Source organism: Diceros bicornis, chromosome 7 (assembly GCF_020826845.1).
Source record: "Diceros bicornis minor isolate mBicDic1 chromosome 7, mDicBic1.mat.cur, whole genome shotgun sequence".
NCBI lineage: Eukaryota > Metazoa > Chordata > Mammalia > Perissodactyla > Rhinocerotidae > Diceros > Diceros bicornis.
In genome coordinates this window covers 53759794-53772600 of record NC_080746.1, presented here as the reverse complement: position 1 = coordinate 53772600, position 12807 = coordinate 53759794, and positions in this window count along the sequence as shown.

Genomic DNA, 12807 nt, shown 5'->3' with positions numbered 1-12807 from the left:
GAGAGAGTGGCAGTAAGGGTGGAAATGGGGACAGATTCTAGACCTATTTCAAAGGCAAACTCCTCTGAATCTGGAGATAGATTGAGGGCAAGATGGTAGTGAAGGTGAAGATCAGTATGAATGAAGAAGAAAGGGAAGTAAAGGATTTCCAGCTTGAGTGATTGAATGGATGCCGGCTCATTTCTCCAACGTGGAGAATTCAGGAGGAATATGATACTTCTGAGCCTATGTAAAGTAGTATTTGTCCAGGGGAGACCTCTTCAGTAAGTCAAGTAGGAAGGGAAAAAGACGGGGGCAGATGCAGAATATTAGTGTGGGAAGATGAGGAAGTTCCTATCAGATGGCCTTTTTATCAGCCAAGTATTGATGCTAATAATGACTGGTATGAATTAAACAGGCATCTGTAAATAAAGGTGCCTTTTGTTCAAGTGTCTAGCTGAACACTGCCCTCAACTCTCAGTCCCGTGTCAGTCCTGGTCTTGGTTATGGGCTTATGACTTGGCTCCTATGGCCCACTGTACTTCCTTCATGCATGACATATGTTACCTTCTAACGTATTCCTGTTCATCTCCCCAAATAGACTGGGAACTCCTCTGGAGCCCTGCATCTCCAATACTTAGCTTATCTGTTACACATGAGGCATTCCAAAATATTTGATAAAAGTGTTCAATAAGTTGAAAAAAGTGTTGAATAAGTTATATAAGTGAAAAAAAATGAATCGAATAATTGTGGATATAATTTATTAAAAGTAAAGGCCTAGGACATTAACAAAAATGGCAGAATAAGGACATCTGAAAATTTACTCCTCCACACAAACTTTGGCAAAAATGGTCAAAATAAGATTTTTACAGAATTATTGAAATTAACCAAATGTAACCAAGGAGCATTTATTCAAGAAAAACAACTGAATCTCAGTAAGACCAGCAAGTTTCATGGCAATTTGACTTACCCTAGTTCCATTCCTCACTCTGCAGATCCACAGGAGACTTGAAAAATCATAATGTTTAAAGAAACTTCTGTCCAATCATTAGTTGACCACTACTAAACCAAGTAGAAACTTTAGTGGCCACACTTCACAAAAACTGCAGACTTTACAACATTAGTTTAGAAGGGTCACAAAACCAACAAGAACAACCACACAGGTGCAACAACAAACAAAATCAGAGGGAGAGAATCTGATTTTCAGAGTTGCTACATTATATTTTTTAAAATGTCCAGTTTTAAACAAAAACTTATGAAGCATGCAAAGAAATTTAAAAAAGTATGACCCATTCACAGAAAAAAAAAGAAAGAAAAGAAAACTGTCACTGAGAAAGCCCAAACATTGAAATTACTGGAGAAAGACTTTAAAACAACTTTCTTAAGCAGGATCAAAGAACTAAAGGAAAACATGGGCAAAGACCTAAAGGAAATCAGGAAAACAATATATGACCAAATGAGAATATTAATAAAGAGACAGAAATTACAAAAAGGAACCAAATGGAAATTCTGGAACTGAAAGGTAGAGTAACTGAAATGAAAAATTCACTAGAGCAGTTCAACAGCAGATTTGAGCAGCAGAAATAAGAATCAGCAAACTTGGAGATTATCTAGTATGAGGAGCAGAAAGCAAAAGGAATGAATAAAAATGACAGAGCCTAAGAAACCCATGGGACACCATCATATGCATAATGGGAATCCTAGAAGGAGAGGAGAGAGAAAAGGGCAGAAAGAATATTTGAAGAAATAGTGGCTGAAAACCTCCCAAATTTGATGAAATACATGAATCTACACTAGCAATTAAGCTCAACAAACTCTTAAGTAGGATAGATAAACTCAAAGAGATCTACATCTAGACTCATGATAGTTAAACTGTCAAAAGCTAAAGGTAAAGAGAACCCTGAAAGTAGCAAGAAGGAAGTGACTCATTACTTATAAGGGATCTTTAATAAGATTAACAGCTGATCAGAAACCATGGAGGCCAGAAGGATGACATATTCACATTCAGTGCTGAAAGAAAAAGAAAATCAAGCAAGAATTCTATATCCTGCAAAATTATCATTCAAAAATGAAAAAGAAATTAAGACATTCCTAGAAAAACTAAAATGGAGAATTCTTTCCTAGTTGACCTGCTCTACACAAAATACTAAAGGTATTTTTTCAGGCTGAAAGAAAAGGACACTAGACAGTAACTTGAATCCACATGAAGAAATAGAGAGAACCAGTGAAAGTAACTATCAAGGTAAATATAAATGGAAGCATAAATACATTTTATTGTCTGTAACCTTTTTTTTCCTTCTATTTGATTTAAAAGACAACTATATAAAGCAATAAGTATAAATCCCTGGTGATGGACACACAATGTATAAAGTTGTAATTTGTACAATGACAGCATAAAGGGGGAGGACAGTGCAATATAGGAAAAAAGTCTTTCTATGCTATTGTAATCATGTATTATTAATTCACACTGCTTTGTTATAAATTAAGATGTTAAATATAATCCTGAGACCAACCACTAAGAAAATAAATAAAAAATATATAATAAAAGAAATGACAAGTGAGTTAAAATGTTACAGTAGAAAAGATACATTTAACACAAAATAAGGCAGTAATATAGGAATAGAGGAACAAAAAGACATGTAGAAAATAGCAAAATAGCAGATGTAAATACTACCTCAGCAGTAATTACATTAAAGACTAATAGATTAAGCTTTACAGTTAAAGGGCAGAGGTTGGCAGAATGAATAAATAACATGACCAAATATATTCTGTCTACAAGAGACATACTTTAGATTCAAAGATATAAATAGGTTAAAAGTAAAAGGATGGAAAAGATAGACCATACAAACAGTAACCAAAAGTGAGCTGGAGTTGGTATACTAATATCCGACAAATAGACTTTCAGACAAAAATTGTTACTAGAGACAAAGAATGACATTATATAATGATAAAAGGGTCAATCCTTTATAAACATATATGCACCTAATAATAGAGCCCCAAAATACATAAAGCAGAAACTGACAGAATGAAGAGAGAAATATGCAATTCAACATTAATAGTTGGAGACTTAAGCTCCACTTTCATTAATTGATAGGACAACTAAGCAGAAGATCAACAAGGAAATAGAAAGTTTGAACAACACTTTAATACTGTAAACCCACTAGACCTGACAGAAATCTATAGAACACTTCACCCAACAAGAGCAGTATACACATTCTTCTTAAGTACATGTGTTAGACCGTGAAACAAGTCTCAATACATTTAGAAGAATTGAAATCATACAAAGTACATTCTCTGACCACAATGGAATGGAATTAGAAATCAATAACAGAAGGAAATTTGTGAAATCTACAAATATATGGACATTAAACAACCTATTCCTAAATAATCAATGGAATCAAAGCAAGAATCAAAAGAGAAATTAGAAAATACTTTGAGAATAATGGAAACAAAAAATACCAAAACTTATGGAATGCAGCTAAAGCATTGCTTAGAGGGAAATATATAGCTGTAGATGACGACATTAAAAACAAAGAAAGACCTGAAATTAATAGCCTAACATAAACCCAAAGCAAGCAGAAAGAAGGAAATATTAAAGATTAGAATGGAAGTAAATGAAGGAGAGAATAGATGAACAATAGAGAAAATCAATGAAAGCCAATGTTGGGCGGCAGAGGGGAGGCCTCGTGCTGTAACAGCCATCGCAGCGGCCACAGAGTCATCCCAGTGCCCTCAGGCACTGGAGAGAAGTCAAGATGGCAGCGTAAGCAGACTCTGAAATCACCTCCTCCCATGGACACAGCCAATTTAGAACTACTCATGGAAAAATTACCCCTGAGAGAGAACCGAAAACTGGATAAGAGGAACTCCTGCAATAAAGGACAATCCTAATCGAGGTGGAAGAGGCAGAAACTCTCTTATGGAGAGAAAAAAACGCCACCTTCACAAGCCGCAGTGCTTCACGGTCACCGGGGAGCAGCCCAAAGGTATGCAGCCCTCCCTGGAGGAGCAGGGCCTGAGCCGGGGAGTGCCCCCACTGTAGGCATTTTGTGGACCCAGCACAATCGAGATGAGTGGCATAATATCTGACTTTGCCTGCTACTAAAACATTGGGCAGTTGCCCCAGAAAGGCTGATTCACAAAGAAATTAAAACCAGCTCTTAAAGGGCCCATGCACAAACTCACCCGTTTCAGAAAGCAACCTAAAATCACCAGAAAGAAAGGCACACAGTCCTTTGGGAAAAAGAGACTCACCTGATAGGCTCTGAGTGCATCGCAGTGATAGGTGAGACCTCTCCAGGGACTGGGACGTTGGCCGCGGCCATTGTTGTGGCCTGGTGTGGGCGTGATGACACAGATGCCATTGGAGTTCTCCCTGGGGCCTGCTAGCCCAGGGTCTTCCCCACCCACTAGAGCACCAATTTAATCCAGCTCAGCCAGGGCAGGCAGCCCACCCTAGGGACTGGCCCCATCCAACAACAAGCCCTCAGGCAACTTGTGGGCCTTGCTAGATTGGTGACTGGATTCTCTGCAGCCTGGCAACTGAGCCCACTTCAGTGGGGCAGGGCGTGCACAAGGAGTGGATGGAGAGTGTGGGGCAGTGGTGGAGTGTGTGGGGCTCTTGCCATGGAGAGACTGGGTCCACTTCAGGAGGTCGGGGTGCGCACACAGGGCAGGACTGTGTTGACTGTGTGTGTGTGGACCTGTGGGTGGCGGGGCATGTCAGCTGCAGAAGACTTGTGCTTCTCAAAGACCCACATAGGGGGTTTGCTCCACCTTCCAAAGTCTGAAACAATTGGGTGCTCCCGTGCCTGAGGCCAGCCCCACACAGCTACAATCCTCAGAGAGCTGACAAGAGGACTAAAGGCTGGAGGTTTACAGCAATTGTAAGCCCCTGAGCCTAACAACCTGCCACACTTGGGGCCTGCTCACTTAAAAGAAATACTGCAGCACAAATGTGGTATTAGAAATTTCAGCCAACTGTGCTGGGGCTTCCCACACCTGATAAAGAGACTGAAGGGCCCACAACAACTACAAGCAGCTGAGTATTACAACAGCTGGCCAGGAGCATAACTCAGCCTCCCTAGGCGCCTACAGGGAGAGCAAACAGGCCACAACAGAAGGACACACGTAGCCCACATGGGGTCACTCCTGGAACATTGAGTACTGAGGGAAGCACACTGCAGGCCTCCTAAGGCATCACTTACATAAGGTCACCTATCCAAGAGCAGGAGAAATAGCTGACCTACCTAATACACAGACACAAACACAGGGAAAGAGGCAAAATGAGAAGGCAAAGGAATACATTCCAAGTAAGGGAACAGAACAAAACCCCAGAAAAGGAACTAAGTGAAACAGACATGAGCAACCTACCCGACAGAGAGTTCAAACAAAGAGTGTTAAGGATGCTCACTGACTGGGGAGAAGAATAGATGAACCCCATGAGAATGTCAACAAAGAAATGGAAGATATAAAAAAGAACTAATCAGAAATGAATAATACAATACTGGAAATGAAAAATTCACTAGAGGGACTCAAAAGCAGAGCAGAGGATACAGAAGAACGGATCTGCGAGCTGGACGAAAGACTAGAAGAAATTACCCAAGCTGAACAGGTAAAAGAGAAAAGAATTAAAAAGAGTGAGGACAGTCTAAGGGACCTCTGGGACAACATCAAGCGCACTAACATCTGTGTTATAGGTGTCCCAGAAGGAGAAGAGTGAGACAATGGGGTAGAGAATCTATTTGATGAAATAATAGATGAAAACTTCCCTAACCTAAGGAAGGAAACAGACATCCAGTTACAGGAAGCACAGAGAGCCCCAAACAAGATAAACCCAAAGAGGCCCACACCAAGACACATCATAATCAAAATGCCCAGAATTAAAGATAAAGAGAGAATCCTAAAAGTTGCAAGAGAAAGACAAGTTACCTGCAAAGGAAACCCCATAAGGCTATCAGCTGAATTCTCAGCAGAAACCTTACAGGCTAGAAGAGAGTGGCGTGATATATTTAAAGTGCTAAAAGGAAAAAACTTACAGCCGAGAATACTCTACTCAGCAAGGTTATCATTCAAAATGGAAGGAGAGATAAAAAGTTTCCCAGACAAGCAAAAATTAAACGAGTTTGTCACCAAGAAACCAGTACTACAAGAAATGTTAAAAGGACTGATTTAAGGGGAAAAGAGAAGACCACAAATAGGAAAAATTATCTATTTCCATGATAAGAGGGTAATGGATACAATTGCACAAAAAAGAGGTTAGATATGATATCAAAAACATAAAATGAGGGAGGAAGGGAGTTAAAGAATAGAGCTTACAGACAGAGGTCAAACTAAAGAGACCATCAATTCTGTATAGAGGACTACTAAAACACTGAGAAAAAAAAAAGTTAAAAAATGGCAGTAAGTACATACTTATCAATAGCTACTTTAAACGCCAATGGACTAAATGCTCCAATTAAAAGGCATAGGGTGGCTTATTGGATAAAAAAACAAGACCCATATATATGCTGCATACAAGAGACACACTTCAGACCTAAAGACACTCACAAACTGAAAGTGAAGGGATGGAAAAAGATACTCCACGCAAATGTCAATGAAAAGAAAGCTGGGGTAGCAGTACTCATATCAGACAAAATAGACTTTAAAACAAAAACTGTAAAAAGAGACAAAGAAGGGCATTACATAATGATCAAGGGAACAATCCAACAAGAGGATATAACACTTGTAAATATCTACGCACCCAACGTAGGAGCACCTGAATATATAAAGCAATTATTAACAGACATAAAAAGAGAAATAGACAGTAACACAATAATAGTAGGGGGCTTTAACACTCCACTTACACCAATGGATAGATCATCCAAACAGAAGATCAATAAGGAAACATTGGCCTTAAATGACACACTAGAACAGATGGACCTAGTAGATATACACAGAGCATTCCATCCAAAAACCGAAGAATACATGTTCTTTTCAAATGCACATGGAACACTCTCCAGGATTGATCACATATTAGGCCACAAAACAAGTCTCCATAAATTTAAGAAGATTGAAATAATACCAAGTATCTTTTCTGACCACAATGGTATGAAACTAGAAATTAACTATAGGATGAAAATCAGAAAAGCCACAAATATGTGGAGATTAAACAAAATGCTACTGAACAACGATTGGGTCAACGGAAAAATCAAAGGAGAAATCAAAACATACCTGGAGACAAATGAAAATGAAAATACGACATGCCAGAATTTATGGGATACAGCAAAAGCGGTTCTAAGAGGGAAGTTTATAACAATACAAGCCTATCTCAACAAACAAGAAAAATCTCAAATAAACAATCTAACAATGCACCTAAAGGAACTGGAAAAAGAAGAACAAACAAAGCTCAAAATCAGTAGAAGAAGGGAAATAATAAAAATCAGAGCAGAAATAAATGAAATAGAGACTAAAAAAAACAATAGAAAAAAATCAATAAAACCAAGAGCTTGTTCTTTAAAAAGATAAACAAAATTGACAAACCTTTAGCTAGACTCACCAAGAAAAAGAGAGAGAAGGCTCAAATAAGTAAAATCAGAAATGAAAGAGGAGAAATTACAACAGACACCTCAGAAATACAAAAGATTATAAGAGAATACTATGAAAAGCTATATGCCAACAAATTTGACAATCTGGAAGAAATGGATAAATTCTTAGAATCATACAACCTTCCAAAACTGGATCAAGAAGAAATAGAGAATTTGAATAGACCAATCACCATTAAGGAGATTGAAACAGTAATCAAAACCTCCCCAAAAATAAAAGTCCAGGACCAGATGGCTTCCCTGGTGAATTCTACCAAACGTTCAAAAAAGACTTAATACCTATCCTTCTCAAACTCTTCCAAAAAATTGAGAGGGGCAGAAGCTCCCTAACTCATTCTACAAAGCTGACATTACCCTGATACCAAAACCAGACAAGGACAACACAAAAAAAAGAAAATTACAGGCCAATATCACTGATGAACATCGATGCAAAAATCCTCAACAAAATACTAGCAAATCACATACAACAATAAGTTAAAAAGATTATACACCATGATCAAGTGGGATTTATTCCAGGTATGCAGGGATGGTTCAACATTCGCAAATCAATCAACATAATACACCACATTAATAAAATGAAGAATAAAAATCACATGATCATCTCAACAGATGCAGAGAAAGCATTTGACAAGACAGAGCATCCATTTATGATAAATACTCTGAATAAAATAAGTATAGAAGGAAAGTACCTCAACATAATAAAGGCCATATATGACAAACCCACAGCTAATATCGTCCTCAATGGTGAAAAACTGAAAACTATTCCTCTAAGAACAGGAACCAGACAAGGATGCCCACTCTCACCACTCCTATTTAACATAGTACTGGAAGTCCTAGCCAGAGCAATCAGGCAAGAAAAAGAAATAAAAGGGATACAAATTGGAAAGGAAGAAGTGAAACTCTCACTATTTGCAGATGACATGATTTTATATATAGAAAACCCTAAAGAATCCACCAAAAAACTTTTAGAAGTAATAAACGAATACGGTAAAGTTGCAGATACAAAATCAACATACAAAAATCAGTTACATTTCTACACACTAACAACGAAGTAGCAGAAAGAGAAATTAAGAATACAATCCCATTATTGGCAATAGATGTTAGCTCAGAGCCAGTCTTCCTCAGCAAAAAGAGGAGGATTAGCATGGATGTTAGCTCAGGACTGATGTTCCTCACAAAAAGAAAGAAAGAAAGAAAGGAAGAAACGAAGAAAGGAAGAAAGAATACAATCCCATTTACAATTGCAACAAAAAGAATAAAATACCTAGCAATAAACTTAACCAAAGAGGTGAAAGATCTGTACACCAAAAACTATAAAACATTGTTGAAAGAAATTGAAAACACAAAGAAATGGAAAGATATTCCATGCTCTTGGATTGGAAGAATTAACATAGTTAAGATGTCCATACTTCCTAAAGCAATCTATAGATTCAATGCAATCCCTATCAAAGTTCCAACAACATTTTTCACAGAAATAGAACAAAGAATCCTGAAATGGAATAACAAAAGACCCTGAATAGCTAAAGGAATCCTGAGAAAAAAGAACAAAGCTGGTAGTATCACACTCCCTGATTTCAAAATATACTACAAAGCTATTGTAACCAAAACAGCCAGGTACTGGCACAAAACAGACACACAGATCAATGGAATAGAATCGAAAGCCCAGAAATAAACCTACATATCTATGAACAGCTAATCTTCAACAAAGGAGCCAAGAACATACAATGGAGAAAAGAAAGTCTCTTCAACAAATGGTGTTGGGAAAATTGGACAGCCACATGCAAAAAAATGAAAGTAGACCCTTACCTGACACCATACACAAAAATTAACTCCAAATGGATTAAAGACTTGAATGTAAGACCTGAAACTATGAAACTTCTAGAAGAAAACATAGGCAGTATGCTCTTTGACATCGGTCTTAGCAACATATTTTCAAGCACCATGTCTGACCGGGCAAGAGAAACAATAGAAAAAATAAACAAATGGGACTACATCAAACCAAAAATCTTCTGCACAGCAAAGGAAACCATCAACAAAACGAAAAGACAACCTAACAATTGGGAGAAGATATTTGCAAACCATACATCTGATAAGGGCTTAATCTCCAAAATATATAAAAAACTCATGCATCTCAACAACAAAAAAACTAACAACCCAATTAAAAAATGGGCAAAAGACCTGAACAGACATTTCTCCAAATAAGATATACAGATGGCCAACAGACACATGAAAAGATGTTCAACATCATTAACTCTCAGAGAAATGCAAATCAAAATTACAACGAGATATCACCTCACGCCTATCAGAATGGTTATAATTAACAAGACAGGAAACAACATGTGTTGGAGAGGATGTGGAGAGAAGGGAACTCTCATACACTACTGGTGGGAGTGCAAACTGGTGCAGCCACTATCAAAACAGTATGGAGATTCCTCAAAAAATTAAGGGTAGAACTATCATATGATCCAGCTATTCCACTGCTGGGTATTTATCCAAAGAACTGGAAAACACCAATGCATAAAGATACATTCACCCCTGTGTTCATTGCAGCGTTATTCACAATAGCCAAGACTTGAAAGCAACCTAAGTGCCCATCAAGGGACGAATGGATAAGGAAGATGTGGTATATATACACAATGGAATACTACTCAGCCATAAGAAACGATGAAATCCAGCCATTTGTGACAACATGAGTGGACTTTGAGGGTATTCTGCAAAGAGAAATAAGTCAGAGGGAGAAGGTCAAATACTGTACGATCGCACTCATTAAGTAGTAGATAATAACAACAACAAACAAACACAAAGAGACAGAGATTGGATTGGTGGTTACCAGAAGGGAAGCGAGGAAGGAGGGTGAAAGGGATAATTCAGCACGTGTGTGTGGTGATGGGTGTAATTAGTATTTGGGTGGTGAACATGATGTAATCTATGCAGAAATAGAAGTATAAAGATGTACACCTGAAATTTATACGATGTTATAAACCAATGTTACTGCAATAAACAAAAAATTTAAAAAATAAAAATAAAAAAATAAATTTTTTGGGAACCACCAAAAAACGAAATCCAAAGTTGGTTCTTTGAAAAGATCAATGAAATATACAAATCTTTGACTAGCCTGTCCAAGAAAAAAGAGAGAAGACTCAAATTACTAAAAGTCAGAAATGAAAGAGGGAACATTACTACTGATTATACAGAATTGAAAGGAATATAAGATAATACTGTGAGCAGTTGTATGCCAACAATTGAGATAACCTAGATGAAATGGACAAATTCCTAGAAAGATACAAACTACCAAAACTGACTCAAGAAGAAATAGAAAATCTGAACAGACCTATCACAGGTAAAGAAATTACATTACTAATCAAAAAAGTTCCCACAAAGAAAAGCTTGGGGGCCGGCCCCGTGGTTTAGCCCTTAAGTGCGCGCACTCCGCTACTGGCGGCCCGGGTTCGGATCCCGGGTGTGCACCGATGCACTGCTTCTCTGGCCATGCTGAGGCCACGTCCCACATACAGCAACTAGAAGGATGTGCAACTATGACATACAACTATCTACTGGGGCTTTGGGGGGGGGGGAAAGAGGAGGATTGGCAATAGATGTTAGCTCAGAGCCGGTCTTCCTCAGCAAAAAGAGGAGGATTAGCATGGATGTTAGCTCAGGGCTGATCTTCCTCACAAAAAAAAAAAAAAGAAAGAAAGAAAAGCCCAGGACCAGGTGGCTTCACTGGAGAATTTTAACAAACATTTACAGAAGAATTAACAGTAATCCTTCACAAACTATTCCACAAAATAGAAGAGAATACTTCCCAACTCATTCTATGAGGCCTATGTAACTGATACTAACAAAGACATCACAAGAAAATAAAAGTACAGCCCAATATTTCTTATGACTATAGATGTAAAAATCCTCAACAAAATACTAGCAAACCAAATCTAGCAGGAAAGGATTATAGAAAGGATTATACACCACGACTGTGAAGAAAAGAGTTAACAAAGCAGACCCGAGACTGCTTATGCTTGGAAAGGCCTGCTTGCAATCTTGGTCTTTGGTTGGATTCTAGGAACAGGGATTTTAAGAAGGTTCCCAGTATCTTCTGACTGATAAAAGTGGCCCACTGTGCCTAAACTCTTGTGCAAAAAATATGGTTTATGACGAACACCTGCTTTTCGTCTGAGAGTCTGGAATTTTGGTATGTATTAGGCCAAGGGTGCCTAGATGACCAGCTCCCAATAAAGTCCCTGGGCACTGAGTCTGTAATGAGCTTCCTGGTAGACTACATTTCACACATGTTGTCATAGCTTGTTGCTGGGCGATTAAGCTCATCCTGTGTGATTCCACTGGGCAAGAACCCTTGGAAGCTTGCACCTAGTTTCCTCTGGACTTTGACTTCCCCCATGTGCTATTTCTCTTTGTGATTTTGTTTGTATCCTTTCACTGTAGTAAGGCATAGCATGAGTATGACTATATGCTGAGTGCTGTGGGTATTCCTAGCAAATCATCCATCCTGGAGGTGGTCTTAAAGACCTGACACAGTAGATGTCAGAAGTGGGATTCACTAGAATGACTGACTCAATAAAATATGGTGGAAGCATTGTTTGGGAAAAGGAAGGATGAAGGGATGGGGTATAATGAACCTTTGGTTCCTGGGTGGTATGGAATCATCCATGGTATGATACAGCACCCGAGGCTGCTGTCTGTTGCAAGGCGTGAAATTTCCTATGGAATTTAAAAATGATATATCCAACTCCAGGAAAGTTGGCTCTCTGGATCCCATGGCTGCTTTTGACTGTATCAGCCAAAGTGAGGGGAGAAAGGGCAGTCAGGATGATGCCTTTGGTTTTTGTTCTCTCCTCCAGGTGGGAAGGAAAAAAAGTTAAATTAGTGCCCATGGCTGGGGCAAAATTGTAGATAAGCCAGAGGGGGAAAGAACACTCCGTTTTTGCAGCTTAGCTGCTGCTACTGCTGCAGCGGACTCTTCACACCCACTCTTTTTATGCCAGCCAGTATCTGCCTTGGCAGCTCTGATGTTAACCCTGTACATGCTGAATTTACTACTCAAGGTTTGAGTAAATTTGCAGTGAGGAAAGAAAATGGAGAAAGAAAAAAAATGGCTTTACATTTTGTGGCTGTGGCATCTGGATATATAATAATTGATATAAGAGGTTATATGCTTGTGATTCCATGAATGCTAGAGGGATCATTCCAGTCAGGGAAAGCTGCAAAGAAAACGTGTTAGGGAGACCCA